This window comes from Musca autumnalis, unplaced genomic scaffold (genome assembly GCF_047663935.1).
Source record: "Musca autumnalis isolate F117 unplaced genomic scaffold, ASM4766393v1 scaffold_5, whole genome shotgun sequence".
Classification (NCBI taxonomy): domain Eukaryota; kingdom Metazoa; phylum Arthropoda; class Insecta; order Diptera; family Muscidae; genus Musca; species Musca autumnalis.
In genome coordinates, this window is record NW_027412088.1 from 23,826,532 (window position 1) to 23,844,466 (window position 17,935).

At 30.7% G+C, this 17,935-nt stretch overlaps 1 protein-coding gene across 1 annotated transcript in view; it reads left to right on the top strand.

Moving 5' to 3' along the window:
• The window catches only part of Hr51 (photoreceptor-specific nuclear hormone receptor 51), an 81,066-nt gene that overhangs the window by 30,675 nt on the left and 32,456 nt on the right, over window positions 1-17,935 (top strand). The window lies entirely within an intron of this gene.

Consider the following 17,935-nt stretch of genomic DNA (forward strand, 5'->3'; position numbering starts at 1 on the left):
GAATATTTTTTGAGCAATCTTAAGGCCAACTAAACGTGGATTTTTAAGAATATTTTTAGAGGAATTTTAAGGCCAACTAAGTGTGGATTTTTAAGAATATTTTTAGAGGAATTTTAAGGCCAACTAAGCGTGGATTTTTAAGAATATTTTTTGAGCAATCTTAAGGCCAGCTAAGCGTGGATTTTTAGGAATATTTTTTTAGCAATCTTAAGGCCAACTAAGCGTGGATTTTTAAGAATATTTTTAGAGGAATTTTAAGGCCAACTAAGCGTGGATTTTTAAGAATATTTTTAGAGGAATTTTAAGGCCAACTAAGCGTGGATTTTTAAGAATATTTTTTTGAGAAATTTTAAGGCCAACTAAGCGTGGATTTTTAAGAATATTTTTTGAGCAATCTTAAGGCCAACTAAGCGTGGATTTTTAAGAATATTTTTTGAGCAATCTTAAGGCCAACTAAGCGTGGATTTTTAAGAATATTTTTTGAGCAATCTTAAGGCCAACTAAGCGTGGATTTTTAAGAATATTTTTAGAGGAATCTTAAGGCCAACTAAGCGTGGATTTTTAAGAATATTTTTAGAGGAATTTTAAGGCCAACTAAGCGTGGATTTTTAAGAATATTTTTAGAGGAATCTTAAGGCCAACTAAGCGTGGATTTTTAAGAATATTTTTAGAGGAATTTTAAGGCCAACTAAGCGTGGATTTTTAAGAATATTTTTGGAGGAATTTTAAGGCCAACTAAGCGTGGATTTTTAAGAATATTTTTAGAGGAATTTTAAGGCCAACTAAGCGTGGATTTTAAAGAATATTTTTTGAGCAATCTTAAGGCCAACTAAGCGTGGATTTTAAAGAATATTTTTTGAGCAATCTTAAGGCCAACTAAGCGTGGATTTTTAAGAATATTTTTTGAGCAATCTTAAGGCCAACTAAGCGTGGATTTTTAAGAATATTTTTTTGAGCAATCTTAAGGCCAACTAAGCGTGGATTTTAAAGAATATTTTTTGAGCAATCTTAAGGCCAACTAAGCGTGGATTTTAAAGAATATTTTTTGAGCAATCTTAAGGCCAACTAAGCGTGGATTTTAAAGAATATTTTTTGAGCAATCTTAAGGCCAACTAAGCGTGGATTTTTAAGAATATTTTTTGAGCAATCTTAAGGCCAACTAAGCGTGGATTTTTAAGAATATTTTTTTGAGCAATCTTAAGGCCAACTAAGCGTGGATTTTTAAGAATATTTTTTGAGCAATCTTAAGGCCAACTAAGCGTGGATTTTTAAGAATATTTTTTGAGCAATCTTAAGGCCAACTAAGCGTGGATTTTTAAGAATATTTTTTGAGCAATCTTAAGGCCAACTAAGCGTGGATTTTTAAGAATATTTTTTGAGCAATCTTAAGGCCAACTAAGCGTGGATTTTTAAGAATATTTTTTGAGCAATCTTATGGCCAACTAAGCGTGGATTTTTAAGAATATTTTTTGAGCAATCTTAAGGCCAACTAAGCGTGGATTTTTAAGAATATTTTTTGAGCAATCTTAAGTCCAACTAAGCATGGATTTTTAAGAATATTTTTTGAGCAATCTTAAGGCCAACTAAGCGTGGATTTTTAAGAATATTTTTTGAGCAATCTTAAGGCCAACTAAGCGTGGATTTTTAAGAATATTTTTAGAGGAATTTTAAGGCCAACTAAGCGTGGATTTTTAAGAATATTTTTAGAGGAATTTTAAGGCCAACTAAGCGTGGATTTTTAAGAATATTTTTAGAGGAATTTTAAGGCCAACTAAGCGTGGATTTTTAAGAATATTTTTAGAGGAATTTTAAGGCCAACTAAGCGTGGATTTTTAAGAATATTTTTTGAGCAACCTTAGGCCAACTAAGCGTGGATTTTTAAGAATATTTTTTGAGCAATCTTAAGGCCAACTAAGCGTGGATTTTTAACAATATTTTTTGAGCAATCTTAAGGCCAACTAAGCGTGGATTTTTAAGAATATTTTTAGAGGAATTTTAAGGCCAACTAAGCGTGGATTTTTAAGAATATTTTTAGAGGAATTTTGAGGGCAACTAAGCGAGGATTTTTAAGAATATTTTTAGAGGAATTTTAAGGCCAACTAAGCGTGGATTTTTAAGAATATTTTTAGAGGAATTTTAAGGCCAACTAAGCGAGGATTTTTAAGAATATTTTTAGAGGAATTTTAAGGCCAACTAAGCGTGGATTTTTAAGAATATTTTTAAAGGAATTTTGAGGGCAACTAAGCGAGGATTTTTAAGAATATTTTTAGAGGAATTTTAAGGCCAACTAAGCGTGGATTTTTAAGAATATTTTTAGAGGAATTTTAAGGCCAACTAAGCGTGGATTTTTAAGAATATTTTTAGAGGAATTTTAAGGCCAACTAAGCGTGGATTTTTAAGAATATTTTTAGAGGAATTTTGAGGGCAACTAAGCGTGGATTTTTAAGAATATTTTTTGAGCAATCTTAAGGCCAACTAAGCGTGGATTTTTAAGAATATTTTTTGAGCAATCTTAAGGCCAACTAAGCGTGGATTTTTATGAATATTTTTTGAGCAATCTTAAGGCCAACTAAGCGTGGATTTTTAACAATATTTTTTGAGCAATCTTAAGGCCAACTAAGCGTGGATTTTTAAGAATATTTTTTGAGCAATCTTAAGGCCAACTAAGCGTGGATTTTTAAGAATATTTTTAGAGGAATTTTAAGGCCAACTAAGCGTGGATTTTTAAGAATATTTTTAGAGGAATTTTGAGGGCAACTAAGCGAGGATTTTTAAGAATATTTTTAGAGGAATTTTAAGGCCAACTAAGCGTGGATTTTTAAGAATATTTTTAGAGGAATTTTAAGGCCAACTAAGCGAGGATTTTTAAGAATATTTTTAGAGGAATTTTAAGGCCAACTAAGCGTGGATTTTTAAGAATATTTTTAAAGGAATTTTGAGGGCAACTAAGCGAGGATTTTTAAGAATATTTTTAGAGGAATTTTAAGGCCAACTAAGCGTGGATTTTTAAGAATATTTTTAGAGGAATTTTAAGGCCAACTAAGCGTGGATTTTTAAGAATATTTTTAGAGGAATTTTAAGGCCAACTAAGCGTGGATTTTTAAGAATATTTTTAGAGGAATTTTGAGGGCAACTAAGCGTGGATTTTTAAGAATATTTTTTGAGCAATCTTAAGGCCAACTAAGCGTGGATTTTTAAGAATATTTTTTGAGCAATCTTAAGGCCAACTAAGCGTGGATTTTTATGAATATTTTTTGAGCAATCTTAAGGCCAACTAAGCGTGGATTTTTAACAATATTTTTTGAGCAATCTTAAGGCCAACTAAGCGTGGATTTTTAAGAATATTTTTTGAGCAATCTTAAGGCCAACTAAGCGTGGATTTTTAAGAATATTTTTAGAGGAATTTTAAGGCCAACTAAGCGTGGATTTTTAAGAATATTTTTAGAGGAATTTTGAGGGCAACTAAGCGAGGATTTTTAAGAATATTTTTAGAGGAATTTTAAGGCCAACTAAGCGTGGATTTTTAAGAATATTTTTAGAGGAATTTTAAGGCCAACTAAGCGAGGATTTTTAAGAATATTTTTAGAGGAATTTTAAGGCCAACTAAGCGTGGATTTTTAAGAATATTTTTTGAGCAATCTTAAGGCCAACTAAGCGTGGATTTTTAAGAATATTTTTTGAGCAATCTTAAGGCCAACTAAGCGTGGATTTTTAAGAATATTTTTTGAGCAATCTTAAGGCCAACTAAGCGTGGATTTTTAAGAATATTTTTAGAGGAATTTTAAGACCAACTAAGCGTGGATTTTTAAGAATATTTTTTGAGCAATCTTAAGGCCAACTAAGCGTGGATTTTTAAGAATATTTTTTGAGCAATCTTAAGGCCAACTAAGCGTGGATTTTTAAGAATATTTTTGAGCAATCTTAAGGCCAACTAAGCGTGGATTTTTAAGAATATTTTTTGAGCAATCTTAAGGCCAACTAAGCGTGGATTTTTAAGAATATTTTTTGAGCAATCTTAAGGCCAACTAAGCGTGGATTTTTAAGAATATTTTTAGAGGAATTTTAAGGCCAACTAAGCGTGGATTTTTAAGAATATTTTTAGAGGAATTTTAAGGCCAACTAAGCGTGGATTTCTAAGAATATTTTTAGAGGAATTTTAAGGCCAACTAAGCGTGGATTTTTAAGAATATTTTTAGAGGAATTTTAAGGCCAACTAAGCTTGGATTTTTAAGAATATTTTTAGAGGAATTTTAAGGCCAACTAAGCGTGGATTTTTAAGAATATTTTTAGGGGAATTTTTAGGCCAACTAAGCGTGGATTTTTAAGAATATTTTTAGAGGAATTTTAAGGCCAACTAAGCGTGGATTTTTAAGAATATTTTTAGAGGAATTTTAAGGCCAACTAAGCGTGGATTTCTAAGAATATTTTTAGAGGAATTTTAAGGCCAACTTAGCGTGGATTTTTAAGAATATTTTTAGAGGAATCTTAAGGCCAACTAAGCGTGGATTTTTAAGAATATTTTTTGAGCAATCTTAAGGCCAACTAAGCGTGGATTTTTAAGAATATTTTTGAGCAATCTTAAGGCCAACTAAGCGTGGATTTTTAAGAATATTTTTTGAGCAATCTTAAGGCCAACTAAGCGTGGATTTTTAAGAATATTTTGAGCAATCTTAAGGCCAACTAAGCGTGGATTTTTAAGAATATTTTTTGAGCAATCTTAAGGCCAACTAAGCGTGGATTTTTAAGAATATTTTTGAGCAATCTTAAGGCCAACTAAGCGTGGATTTTTAAGAATATTTTTTGAGCAATCTTAAGGCCAACTAAGCTTGGATTTTTAAGAATATTTTTTGAGCAATCTTAAGGCCAACTAAGCGTGCATTTTTAAGAATATTTTTAGAGGAATTTTAAGGCCAACTAAGCGTGGATTTTTAAGAATATTTTTAGAGGAATTTTAAGGCCAACTAAGCGTGGATTTCTAAGAATATTTTTAGAGGAATTTTAAGGCCAACTAAGCGTGGATTTTTAAGAATATTTTTAGAGGAATTTTAAGGCCAACTAAGCTTGGATTTTTAAGAATATTTTTAGAGGAATTTTAAGGCCAACTAAGCGTGGATTTTTAAGAATATTTTTAGGGGAATTTTTAGGCCAACTAAGCGTGGATTTTTAAGAATATTTTTAGAGGAATTTTAAGGCCAACTAAGCGTGGATTTTTAAGAATATTTTTAGAGGAATTTTAAGGCCAACTAAGCGTGGATTTCTAAGAATATTTTTAGAGGAATTTTAAGGCCAACTAAGCGTGCATTTTTAAGAATATTTTTTGAGCAATCTTAAGGCCAACTAAGCGTGGATTTTTAAGAATATTTTTGAGCAATCTTAAGGCCAACTAAGCGTGGATTTTTAAGAATATTTTTTGAGCAATCTTAAGGCCAACTAAGCGTGGATTTTTAAGAATATTTTGAGCAATCTTAAGGCCAACTAAGCGTGGATTTTTAAGAATATTTTTTGAGCAATCTTAAGGCCAACTAAGCGTGGATTTTTAAGAATATTTTTGAGCAATCTTAAGGCCAACTAAGCGTGGATTTTTAAGAATATTTTTTGAGCAATCTTAAGGCCAACTAAGCTTGGATTTTTAAGAATATTTTTTGAGCAATCTTAAGGCCAACTAAGCGTGCATTTTTAAGAATATTTTTTGAGCAATCTTAAGGCCAACTAAGCGTGGATTTTTAAGAATATTTTTTGAGCAATCTTAAGGCCAACTAAGCGTGGATTTTTAAGAATATTTTTTGAGCAATCTTAAGGCCAACTAAGCTTGGATTTTTAAGAATATTTTTTGAGCAATCTTAAGGCCAACTAAGCGTGCATTTTTAAGAATATTTTTTGAGCAATCTTAAGGCCAACTAAGCGTGGATTTTTAAGAATATTTTTTGAGCAATCTTAAGGCCAACTAAGCGTGGATTTTTAAGAATATTTTTTGAGCAATCTTAAGGCCAACTAAGCGTGGATTTTTAAGAATATTTTTGAGCAATCTTAAGGCCAACTAAGCGTGGATTTTTAAGAATATTTTTTGAGCAATCTTAAGGCCAACTAAGCTTGGATTTTTAAGAATATTTTTAGAGGAATTTTAAGGCCAACTAAGCGTGGATTTTTAAGAATATTTTTAGAGGAATTTTAAGGCCAACTAAGCGTGGATTTTTAAGAATATTTTTAGAGGAATTTTAAGGCCAACTAAGCGTGGATTTTTAAGAATATTTTTAGAGGAATTTTAAGGCCAACTAAGCGTGGATTTCTAAGAATATTTTTAGAGGAATTTTAAGGCCAACTTAGCGTGGATTTTTAAGAATATTTTTAGAGGAATCTTAAGGCCAACTAAGCGTGGATTTTTAAGAATATTTTTTGAGCAATCTTAAGGCCAACTAAGCGTGCATTTTTAAGAATATTTTTTGAGCAATCTTAAGGCCAACTAAGCGTGGATTTTTAAGAATATTTTTTGAGCAATCTTAAGGCCAACTAAGCGAGGATTTTTAAGAATATTTTTTGAGCATTCTTAAGGCCAACTAAGCGTGGATTTTTAAGAATATTTTTTGAGCAATCTTAAGGCCAACTAAGCGTGGATTTTTAAGAATATTTTTAGAGGAATTTTAAGGCCAACTAAGCGTGCATTTTTAAGAATATTTTTTGAGCAATCTTAAGGCCAACTAAGCGTGCATTTTTAAGAATATTTTTAGAGGAATTTTAAGGCCAACTTAGCGTGGATTTTTAAGAATATTTTTAGAGGAATTTTAAGGCCAACTAAGCGTGGATTTTTAAGAATATTTTTAGAGGAATTTTAAGGCCAACTAAGCGTGGATTTTTAAGAATATTTTTAGAGGAATTTTAAGGCCAACTAAGCGTGGATTTTTAAGAATATTTTTAGAGGAATTTTAAGGCCAACTAAGCGTGGATTTTTAAGAATATTTTTAGAGGAATTTTAAGGCCAACTAAGCGTGGATTTTTAAGAATATTTTTAGAGGAATTTTAAGGCCAACTAAGCGTGGATTTTTAAGAATAGAGGAATTTTAAGGCCAACTAAGCGTGGTTTTTAAGAATATTTTTAGAGGAATTTTAAGGCCAACTAAGCGTGGATTTTTTAGAATATTTTTAGAGGAATTTTAAGGCCAACTAAGCGTGGATTTTTAAGAATATTTTTAGTGGAATTTTAAGGCCAACTAAGCGTGGATTTTTAAGAATATTTTTAGAGGAATTTTAAGGCCAACTAAGAGTGGTTTTTTAAGAACATTTTTAGAGGAGTTTTAAGGCCAACTAAGCGTGGATTTTTAAGAATATTTTTAGAGGAATTTTAAGGCCAACTAAGCGTGGATTTTTAAGAATATTTTTAGTGGAATTTTAAGGCCAACTAAGCGTGGATTTTTAAGAATATTTTTAGAGGAATTTTAAGGCCAACTAAGAGTGGTTTTTTAAGAATATTTTTAAAGGAATCTTCACGACCACTAAGCGTGGATTTTTAAGAATATTTTTAAAGGAATCTTCACGACCACTAAGCGTGGATTTTTAAGAATATTTTTAAAGGAATCTTCACGACCACTAAGCGTGGATTTTTAAGAATATTTTTAAAGGAATCTTCACGACCACTAAGCGTGGATTTTTAAGAATATTTTTAAAGGAATCTTCACGACCACTAAGCGTGGATTTTTAAGAATATTTTTAAAGGAATCTTCACGACCACTAAGCGTGGATTTTTAGGAATATTTCAGAAGTTTTTTGAAGTAATTTTAGACCCTCTAAGCTGGTATATCTATGATTTTTTAGGACTTTTCTTTCAATATTAATATTTTAAATATTTTGATATTTTAAAATATTACCCCTATTACAATTTAAATCCCAAACCAAAAGTGTGGCATGAATAATATTTCTTCAATCTGCGATTTTTCTTTGTGGCAATCTCAATTTCCTTTAAAACGATGCGCATTTGCTTTGGCTTGAGCAAACAAAAAGTCATTAAATCAAAAAGAAAAAATCCCATTCAGTATTTAAAACTTATAAGCCCACCATTATCCCTGCCCCACGCTCCTCCTCCTTTGCAAGGCAACAAAATAAATAAAATCAAGGGAAAGAAAACAATCATAAAAACAATAACAAAGAAGAAAAAATAAATCGATTTTCGAACTTCGTTTTCTATTAGAATTCGTTTACATTGATTGGAATGGTGGAGGGGGGAATAATAATGGGTGGCCAAAAGAAAGGGGAGTTGCTCTACAAATTGCTAACGGAAAAGCTGCTTAAGCCAAAGTCAAGCAAACTTTTAGCCATGGCGCAGAAAAGAGCGTGTGCCATCATCATTGTCGTCATTGAACATTGTGGCAAAATGGTGGAGCAATCAAATCTGGTTTGGAGAGAGGAAGAAGAAGGGATGATTTTTTGTAGCGATTTTGGGCTCCCAGCAAAAATTCCTTTAGATGTGGAACCCACAAACATGAATGTTTTGAATTGAGTGAATATTGCAGAGGTAGTATTTGGGGTATTGGTATTGACGTTGCATTTTGCAGATTACCTCGTCTTTGATGGGTTTGTGTGGGGACTGGATCTATGCGATTTCTCCACACAAAAAATATACAAAAAGTTAGGAATTGAATGCAAAACACATAAGAGGCATAGCATCAGACACCGGAATGTGCTAAAATTTACTTGGCACCACAGCAGTTCCCCCTCCCCGCAAAACCAACAAATCCAACAGCTTCATCATCATTGTCATCCTTGGCATGAACTTCACTTCTGTGTGCGTGCTTGTGTGCAGAGACCTTAAGTTTATTTTTGCCTAGGATTACGGGTATTTTGGGCCTTTTCCACTTAACTCCCACCCCACTCATCCCTCACACATGTATGTCTGTTGTGTGCTGTGTCATGCCAAGGGTTCTTTTTGCACACCGACGACGAATAACGTGATTTACGAAATTTAATGCGGTCACATTTGGCAAAATGTATTCCACTTAAGTTTTATGTCAGTCTCTTTGTATGGTCTCCCTCTCTCCTTTTTTATACCTCTCAAGGGAGTAAGGATAATGATAAAAACATTTTGACGTTTGTGATTTACACAAAGTCGGTGGAAAAAAAGTTATATATTACAAAATAATAAATTTATGTCAATTGTGTCGACAAATGGTCAACACAACGAAGGCACAGATGTAAACAAGGTTAACCACCAAAAATATGTGGAAAAAAGGATTCCTTTTTTCAATTTACTTTGCTATCTAAGATGTTAAAAAATTGCTACATAATTGAGTAAAAAAATGCGTTGTAGTTAATATGTTAAACAGAAATTAAACTCAGATTAACTTTGGTGGAGACTACATCAGATGTGGAAGAGGTTGGGGAAATATGGGACAGGACATTTGTTTTTTTTTTTTTGGGTAGTAATTACATATAATTTTTTAATATTTGTTTACAATTTTAAAAGCAAAGAACATAAAAAACATGTGTACGTTAGGGTTAGAACCAAGAATATTTTTTAAGGGACTTTACCAAGCCTGGATTTTTTGAGAAACGTGGATTTTTTTAAATTATTTTTGAGGGACGTGGATTTTTAAAAAATAATGTTTAGAGAAATCTAGATTTTTTACAAATATTTTTAAAGGAACGTGAATTTTTTAAAAATATTTTAAGAGGAACGTGAATTTTTCTTAAATTATTTTTTGAGGAACATGAATTTGTTGTAAATATTTTTTAAGGGACCTGGATATTTTTAAATTTTTTTTTGAGACACGTGGATTTTTTAAAAATATTTTCTGAGGAACGTGAATGTTTTGAAAAAAAAATTTTGAGGAACGTGGATTTTTTGAAAAAAAATTTTACGGCCGCATTTTTGAGAAATATTTTCTGAGGGACGTGTATTTTGTAGAGTTGTGTAGTTCCGGAACGAACTAGTTCCAAGGAACTATTCCGGACAAGGAAGTATATCCAGCTCTTGCGTTTATATAGTTCCTTTCATTCTCATTCCTTTAATTCCACAATCACATAAGCTCTGTTCTATTACGTGGAAGAATCTTCAAGTTTTACCACTTTTTACTCGAAAGCATTCATTTACTTCAGACACCATACAATTCATATGTCAGTAAAGGAAAAGATCATTAGATTTTTCTCCTTAGTTTCGTTCATTATTCAGATGCTACCACATTGTTAAATAAACGTAAATCACATACACGTTACATCACTGCAATTTATTTAGTTTTATGCTAATTTCTTATATCAATTAATCTACCAAACGATGAAAATAAAAAGAACGATAAAAGAACAAGATTCGTGGAACTATTTCGGTCTTGTAACTATTTGGATCGAAGAAAACAAAAAGAACGATGAAAGAGAAAGATTTATTGAACTACATCGGTCTCGGAACTATTCGGAACTATTTGGAACTATGGAACTATATTAAGGAACTAGTTCATTTAGGGAAAAGGAACTAGAAAGATCTATCCGCTCCGGGAACTAGATTGCCCAACTCTAGTATTTTGTTAGTATTTTTTAACGGACGTAAATTTTTCAAATATTTTTTAATGGACAGATTTTTTAAAAATATTTTTTGAAAGGCGTATTTAAAAATATTTTGTTATTTTTAACAAGTAAGCAAGGGCTATAGTCGGACGGGGCCGACCATGTGATACCCTACACCACAACCTGTAGGAATTAGCTATGTGCAACCGCCTTGCACGCTGAATGTCCGGCTTCGATTCCCATCAAATTGTCTGCGGTGGCAAAATGCCTCTTAGTAATGTTGGCGATATTTCCTGAGTATTTCAGCCATGAAAAACGTCTCTACAAGTGACAACTTAGGACACGCCGTTCGGACTCGGCGATAAAAAATAGGTCACATATCAATAACATAATATGAATCCATTGATTGAAGCCTCCCTTGTCTTTGCTGGTATGTTTGTGTTGTTGATAATTGGGAAAATTGCGAGTTTATTGAAGATCTATCGTCCAAAAATTGTGCACTTGTACCTCACATATGCTTCGAAAATAGTTCATTGTAGTTCATATTGTGATATCAAAAATATATATATTTTATACCGGTAAAAATAACTAACAATGAATAGAAATTCAAAAATTTTGCATGCAAACAAATTTATAAATCAAAATTATTCATATTCAATTATACAGCAAAGAAGATAGTATAAGTCAGATGCGCTAACGGTGATATACCTTAAGCCTCTAAAAATATATTTATTTTTAACACGAGTTTGCTACAAAATGCGTTTAATCTGTAGGTATCGTAATATGAGGCAATACCAAATCAATTTTAGTAAGCTAAAATCAAAATTTTGGAAATATTTGAGAATTATTTTTTCAGATTTGTAATTTTAGTTGGAGCCGGGGCAGGGGTTTTTGAAACTTCTAGACTATTATCTCAGGAAGTATGACTTACCCCGGGAAAGGGACCAGAATAGGGACCGTAAAAAGAACCTTCTCCAAAAAAAAGAAAATAATCAAATAGATCCGATACGGGTTCTCAAACTGCACTTTTCCCAAATTTTGTGTGGGAGGTACTCGAAGGACGGACCGATATAGTCCATATTCCGACCTGACACATGACTAGATGAAACAGTACGATGTGTAAAGTTTCGACCAATCAGAAAATCCCCTTGAGAGTTAACTTACGGATTGGCGGCGCAAGTACAATCTGCTGAAAAAAATTCAAAACGATTCGAGAGGACTCTTAAATTTCCCTTTTCCGAATTTTGTGTGGGAGGCACCCTAAGGACCGATCTATATCTGGCAGGAATAATAATATATGGAAAGTTTGGAGCAAATCGATTGCTCACTGCGCCAGTTATCGTTCACACAATTTTTCGAAAACAATTTTGAACTTTTTTGGGGGAGGTGTGCACCGACATAGCCTACATTTGAACTTAAACAAATTATGAGCAAAATATTACGTTGTATAAAATTTGGTTCTTATCGGTAGATCCGTTTGAGAGTTATCGTGCGCACCAGCCAGTTAGACATTAAGAGGGACAGATGAACGTACAGCACTTAAAAGACTCCAAATTGTCTGAAACAAATTTCGTCCATATATACTTGGGGTCTAAAACCAATATTTCGATGAGACACATCTTTGGTCGTATTTTGTTTGTATTCCCTTTACCCTAAATCCTGAGGTATAAAATAGGTGGCGAGGCGACCCGATGTTGCAATATTTGTATAAAAATCCAATTTGACAACTGAACTGAAAATTTCTCTGTCATGATAGAGACAATTTGTAGCATGGGAGGAAATTGTGGTTCTCTACACAAAACACATTATACGAGTATATCAGGCAGTAGGTGCGTTATCTAGCAGACACATTATTGCAATTTGCATCAGGGGAAAGATCAGTAGTTATTTTTCCATGTGTAGGCTACTTTGGCGGTATATGCTCTCCAGGAATGAAAATGTGGACCAAAAATAAAATTTGTATATTTTTCATACAAAAGTAATGGTCTATGTCAACCGCTAAATAATATCAGATCATCATGCAAAATTATAGGCATTTTCGTCAACCTATACTCTTACCTCGTGCAAAATTTCGTGACTATTGAGCTATAATTGCGACCTCTAGCAGCTTTATGATTACACTACAAACAAGAAACTGGATATATTAGGCTGTAACTCTGTTATCTGATCACGTACATCAACATAATTGACTTCAATTAAAAGGTCAAGAGATCGCCTTCTAAATATAACTCACGAGTGGGGAGTGTGTCTTTCAGGAACAAAAATATACTCTGTTTATTAAAAATTTTCACAATTTTCACACAAAAGTTGTGGTCCATTTAACCCTCTAAATATTATCTGACCGTCATCTCAAATTGCAAGCTTCATGTTTGTCATATACTCTTGCCTTATTTAAAATTTCGAGGCGATCGGATTATTATTGCGACCAACAGAGCAGCTACAAAATCGGATAAATATTTCACGATCACCACCAATTAAAATAGCGATCTATTCTGATGTGAAACCGACCTCCATACCAAATTTCGTGACGATCGATCCATAATTGCGGTCTGGAGTTTGATTACAATTTATAATGGACAGACGGACACACGGACGGACGGGCGGACACACATCTCAAAATCGCTTTATCTCGCCGATATATGAAGATTGGTATACCACATTCGGGGTCTCCGACGAATATTTCGCGGTGTTACATGAATTTTTCCCAAAACAAACTTATAATACCCTTTCCACATAGTGGTGTAGGGTATAAAAATGTTTTTTGACAGACGGGGATGTTTTTAAACATTTTTGACGGACGATGTTTTATTAAAACTAATTTTTGAGGAATGTGTTTTATTAAATATTTTTAGAGAGGATATTAATTTTTTTTTGACCTACGAGTTTTTTTTTTTTAAACATTTTTTGATGGTCGTGGATTTTTTAATAATTTTTTTGACAAACGTGGATTTTTTTAAATATATTTTTTGATGGACGTGAATTTTTTTTTAAATATTTTTAATGGACGTGGAGATTTTAAAAAATATTTTTTGATCAGCGTGAATTTTTTAAATAGTATTTTTAGGGGGCGTCGATTTTTTAAAAATATTTTTTGACCGACGTGAATTTTTTAAAAAGTATTTTTAGGGGGCGTGGATTTTTTAAAAATATTTTTAAGGGGGTGTGCATTTTTTAAAAATATTTTCTGACGGACGTGTATTAAAAAAAATTAGCGGATATGGACATTTTAAAAATATTTGTTGACAAACGTGGATTTTTTAAATAGTTTTTGGTGGACGTGTATTTTTAAAAAATATTTGTTGACGGATGTGGATTTAAAAAAAAATTTTGATGGGCGTGAATTTTTTAATAAAAATATTTTGAACTAACGTAAATTTTTAAACAAATATTTTTTATTTATTTTTTATTTCATTTTTTTTTTTGAAGAATGAGGATTTTTTAAAAATAATTTTGAGGAACTTGGATTTTTTACAAATATTTTAAGAGTGACGAGAATTTTTTTAAAAATATTTTTAGAGGGATGTGAATTTTTTAAAAATATTTTTGGCGAGAACGTGATTTTTTTTGGACGTGGATTTTTTTTAAAAATGTGCTTAGACCGACCTGGGATTTTTAAAAAATATGTTTAGAGGGACGTGGATTTTTTGCAAATATTTTTAGAGTGACGTGGATTTTTTAAAAATATTGTTGGAGGGGCGTGGATTTTTTAAAAATACTTTTAGAGATACGCAGACTTTTAAAGTAATTTTGAGGGTCTTGGATTTTTTAAAAATATTTTTTGACAGACGTGGATTTTTTAAAAATATTTTTTGACAGACGTGGATTTTTTAAAAATATTTTTTGGGGGCGTGGTTTTTTTAAAAAAATATTTTTTGGGGCCTGGATTTTTTTAAAAAATAATTTTTAAGGGCGTAAATTTTTTAAAAAATATTTTTTGGGCCGTGGATTTTTTAAAAAATATTTTTTGGGGGCGTGTATTTTTTAAAAAATATTTTTTGGGGCCTGGATTTTTTAAAAAATATTTTTTGGGGGCCTGGATTTTTTAAAAAATATTTTTTGGGGGCATGGCTTTTTTAAAAAATATTTTTGGGGGCTTGGTTTTCTTAAAAATATTTTTGAGGGACGTGGATTTTTTTTAAATAGTTTTTTTAGCGGACGTTGATTTTTTAAAAATAGTTTTTTTAGCGGACTTTGCTTTTTTAAAAATATTTCTTTGACGGACGTGGATTTTTTTTAATTTTTTTTTCGGAGGATGTGGATTTTTTAAAATAATTTTGTGACGCATGTTCATTTTTAAAAAATATTTCTTAAGGGAAATGGATTTTTTAAAAACATTTTTAAAGGGACGTGGATTTAAAAAAAATTACAGGGACGTGAATTTTTTAAAAATATTTTTACAGGGACTTGGATATTTTAAAAATATTTTTGAGGGGCGTGGATTTTTGTAAAAACCTTTTTTAAAGACGAGGATTTCTTTAAAATATTTTTTGGACGGACGTGGATTTTTTTGTGACGCATGTGAATTTTTTAAAAATATTTTTTGGCGCTTGTGAATTTTTTAAAAATATTTTTACAGGGACGTAAATTTTTTTAAAAATATTTTCACAGGGACGTGGATTTTTAAAAATATTTTTACAAGGACGTGGATTTTTTAAAAATATTTGTACAGGGACGTGGATTTTTTAAAAATATTTTTGAGGGACGTGGATATTTTAAAAATATTTTTGGACGGACGTTGATTTTTTAAAAATATTTTTTTGACGGACGTTGATTTTTTAAAAACTTGGACTTGGATTTTTTTATTTTTTTTTTCGCGGACGTGGATTTTTTAAAAATATTTTTTAACGGACGTGGATTATTCAAAAATACGTGGATTTTTTGATTTTTTGGAACATGGATTTTTTAAAAATATTTTTGAGGGACGTGGATTTTTTAAAAACTTTTTTAAGGACGTGGATTTTTTAAAAACTTTTTTAAGGACGTAGATTTGTTTAAAATATTTTTTGGGCGGACGTGGATTTTTTTTATTTTTTTTGGCGAACGTGGATTTTTTAAAAATATTTCTTGATGGATGTGGATTTTTTAAAAATATTTCTTGATGGATGTGGATTTTTCAAAAATATTTTTTGGCGCACGTGGGTTTTTTAAAAATATTTTGTGACGCATGTTCATTTTTAAAAAATATTTTTCTAGGGACTTGGATTTTTTAAAAACATTTTTACAGGACGTTGATTTTTTAAAAACATTTTTACAGGGACGTGGATTAAAAAAAAATTACAGGGAGGACCTCTTCAATATGTTTAATAATATTTTTTGATTTCCTCGTAAATTGTTTAAAAATGTTTCTTGAAGTACGTGAATTTTTTAGAAATATTTTTTTGAGGGACGTGGATTTTTTCTTTATTTTTCAAAGTTGTTACAGTGTTTTATTTAATTTTTAAAAATATTTTTGAAGGAAGTGAATTATTTTTCTTTTTAATTTTTCAAAATTGTTTTTTTGAGAAGATGTTTTATAAAAATATTTTTTGAGAGACGTGGATTTTAAAAGTATTTTTGAGGGTATCGCAGACCTCGTGGAATTTTTAAAAATATTTTTAAGTCCTCGTGGAATTTTTAAAAATATTTTAAGACCTTGTGGAATTTCTTAGGACGTCGTGGATTTCTTAAAAATATTTTTCAAAGACCTCGTGGATTTTTCAAAAAAGTCTTTTAAATGCCTCGTTTAATTTTTTAAAAATATTTCTTAAATACCTCGTGGATTTTTTTAACGTATATTCGTGGATTTTTCAAAAATATTTTTAATCATCTCGTGGATTTTTTAAAGACCTTGTGGATTTTTCAAAAATGTTATTTTAAAGACCTCGTGGATTTCTTAAAAATATTTTTAGAGACCTCGTGGATTTTTAAAAATATTTTTAATGACCCCGTGGATTTTTTAAAACTATTTTTTAATGACCTCGTGGATTTTTTAAAAATATTTTTTAATGACCTCGTGGATTTTTTAAAAATATTTTTTAATGACCTCGTGGATTTTTTAAAAATATTTTTTAATGATCTCGTGGATTTTTTAAAAATATTTTTTAATGACCTCGTGAATTTTTTAAAAATATTTTTTAATGACCTCGTGGATTTTTTAAAAATATTTTTTAATGACCTCGTGGATTTTTTAAAAATATTTTTTAATGACCTCGTGGATTTTTTAAAAATATTTTTTAATGACATCGTGGATTTTGTAAAAATATTTTTAATGACCTCGTGGATTTTTTAAAAATATTTTTTAATGACCTCGTGGTTTTTTTTAAAATATTTTTTAATGACCTCGTGGACGGACGTGGATTTTTTTGTGACGCATGTGAATTTTTTAAAAATATTTTTTGGCGCTTGTGAATTTTTTAAAAATATTTTTACAGGGACGTAAATTTTTTTTAAAAATATTTTCACAGGGACGTGCATTTTTAAAAATATTTTTACAGGGACGTGGATTTTTTAAAAATATATTTGAGGGACGTGGATATTTTAAAAATATTTTTGAGGGTGGATTTTTTTAAAAATATTTGTGGACGGACGTTGATTTTTTAAAAATATTTTTTTGATGGACGTTGATTTTTTAAAAACTTGGACTTGGATTTTTTTATTTTTTTCGCGGACGTGAATTTTTTAAAAATATTGTTACAGAGACGTGGATATTTTAAATATATTTTTACAGGGACGTGGATTTTTTTAAAAACCCTTTTTAAAGACGTAAATTCTTTAAAATATTTTTGGACGGACGTAGATTTTTTAAAAATATTTTTTGACGCATGTGCATTTTTTGAGCTACGTGGATTTTTTGATAATTTTTTTTTAATATTTTTGAATGACCTTCATTTTTTTAAATAAATTTTTGAGGGACCTAAATTTTTAAAATATTTTTTGAGGGATTTAAACTGAGGGATGTAAATTGTTTTCAAATATTTTTGAGGGACCATCATTTTTTAAATTATATTTTGAGGGACGTGAATCTTTTAAAAGATTTTTATTGACTGGATTGTTTAAGAATATTTGCAGAGGGTCGTGGATTTTTCAAAAATATTTTTTGAGGTACGTTGATTTTTTTAGGTACGGACGTGAGTTTTTTAAACTACTTTTTAAGGCTTGGATTTAAAAAACACGGACATGGATTTTCAATTGAAAGGTTTCCAAAAACCCTCCTAACGTCAAACAATTTTCCTAGATCACAAATTTTTTTTAAATGTTTTGTATAACTTCCTTTATGTATATGTAAGTCCTAACAGACACCCACAAATCCATATTAATAATTATAACGTGACCATTAGAAAAAAATAATAATTCCATGGCTATTCACTTACGATTAAATCAATACTTTATCTCTATCAAATGGAAATGGTTCAAAGTTCCTACCATGAAATTCCTAACACATGTCAAACTAAATTGAAGTGAGTATTGAGATGAA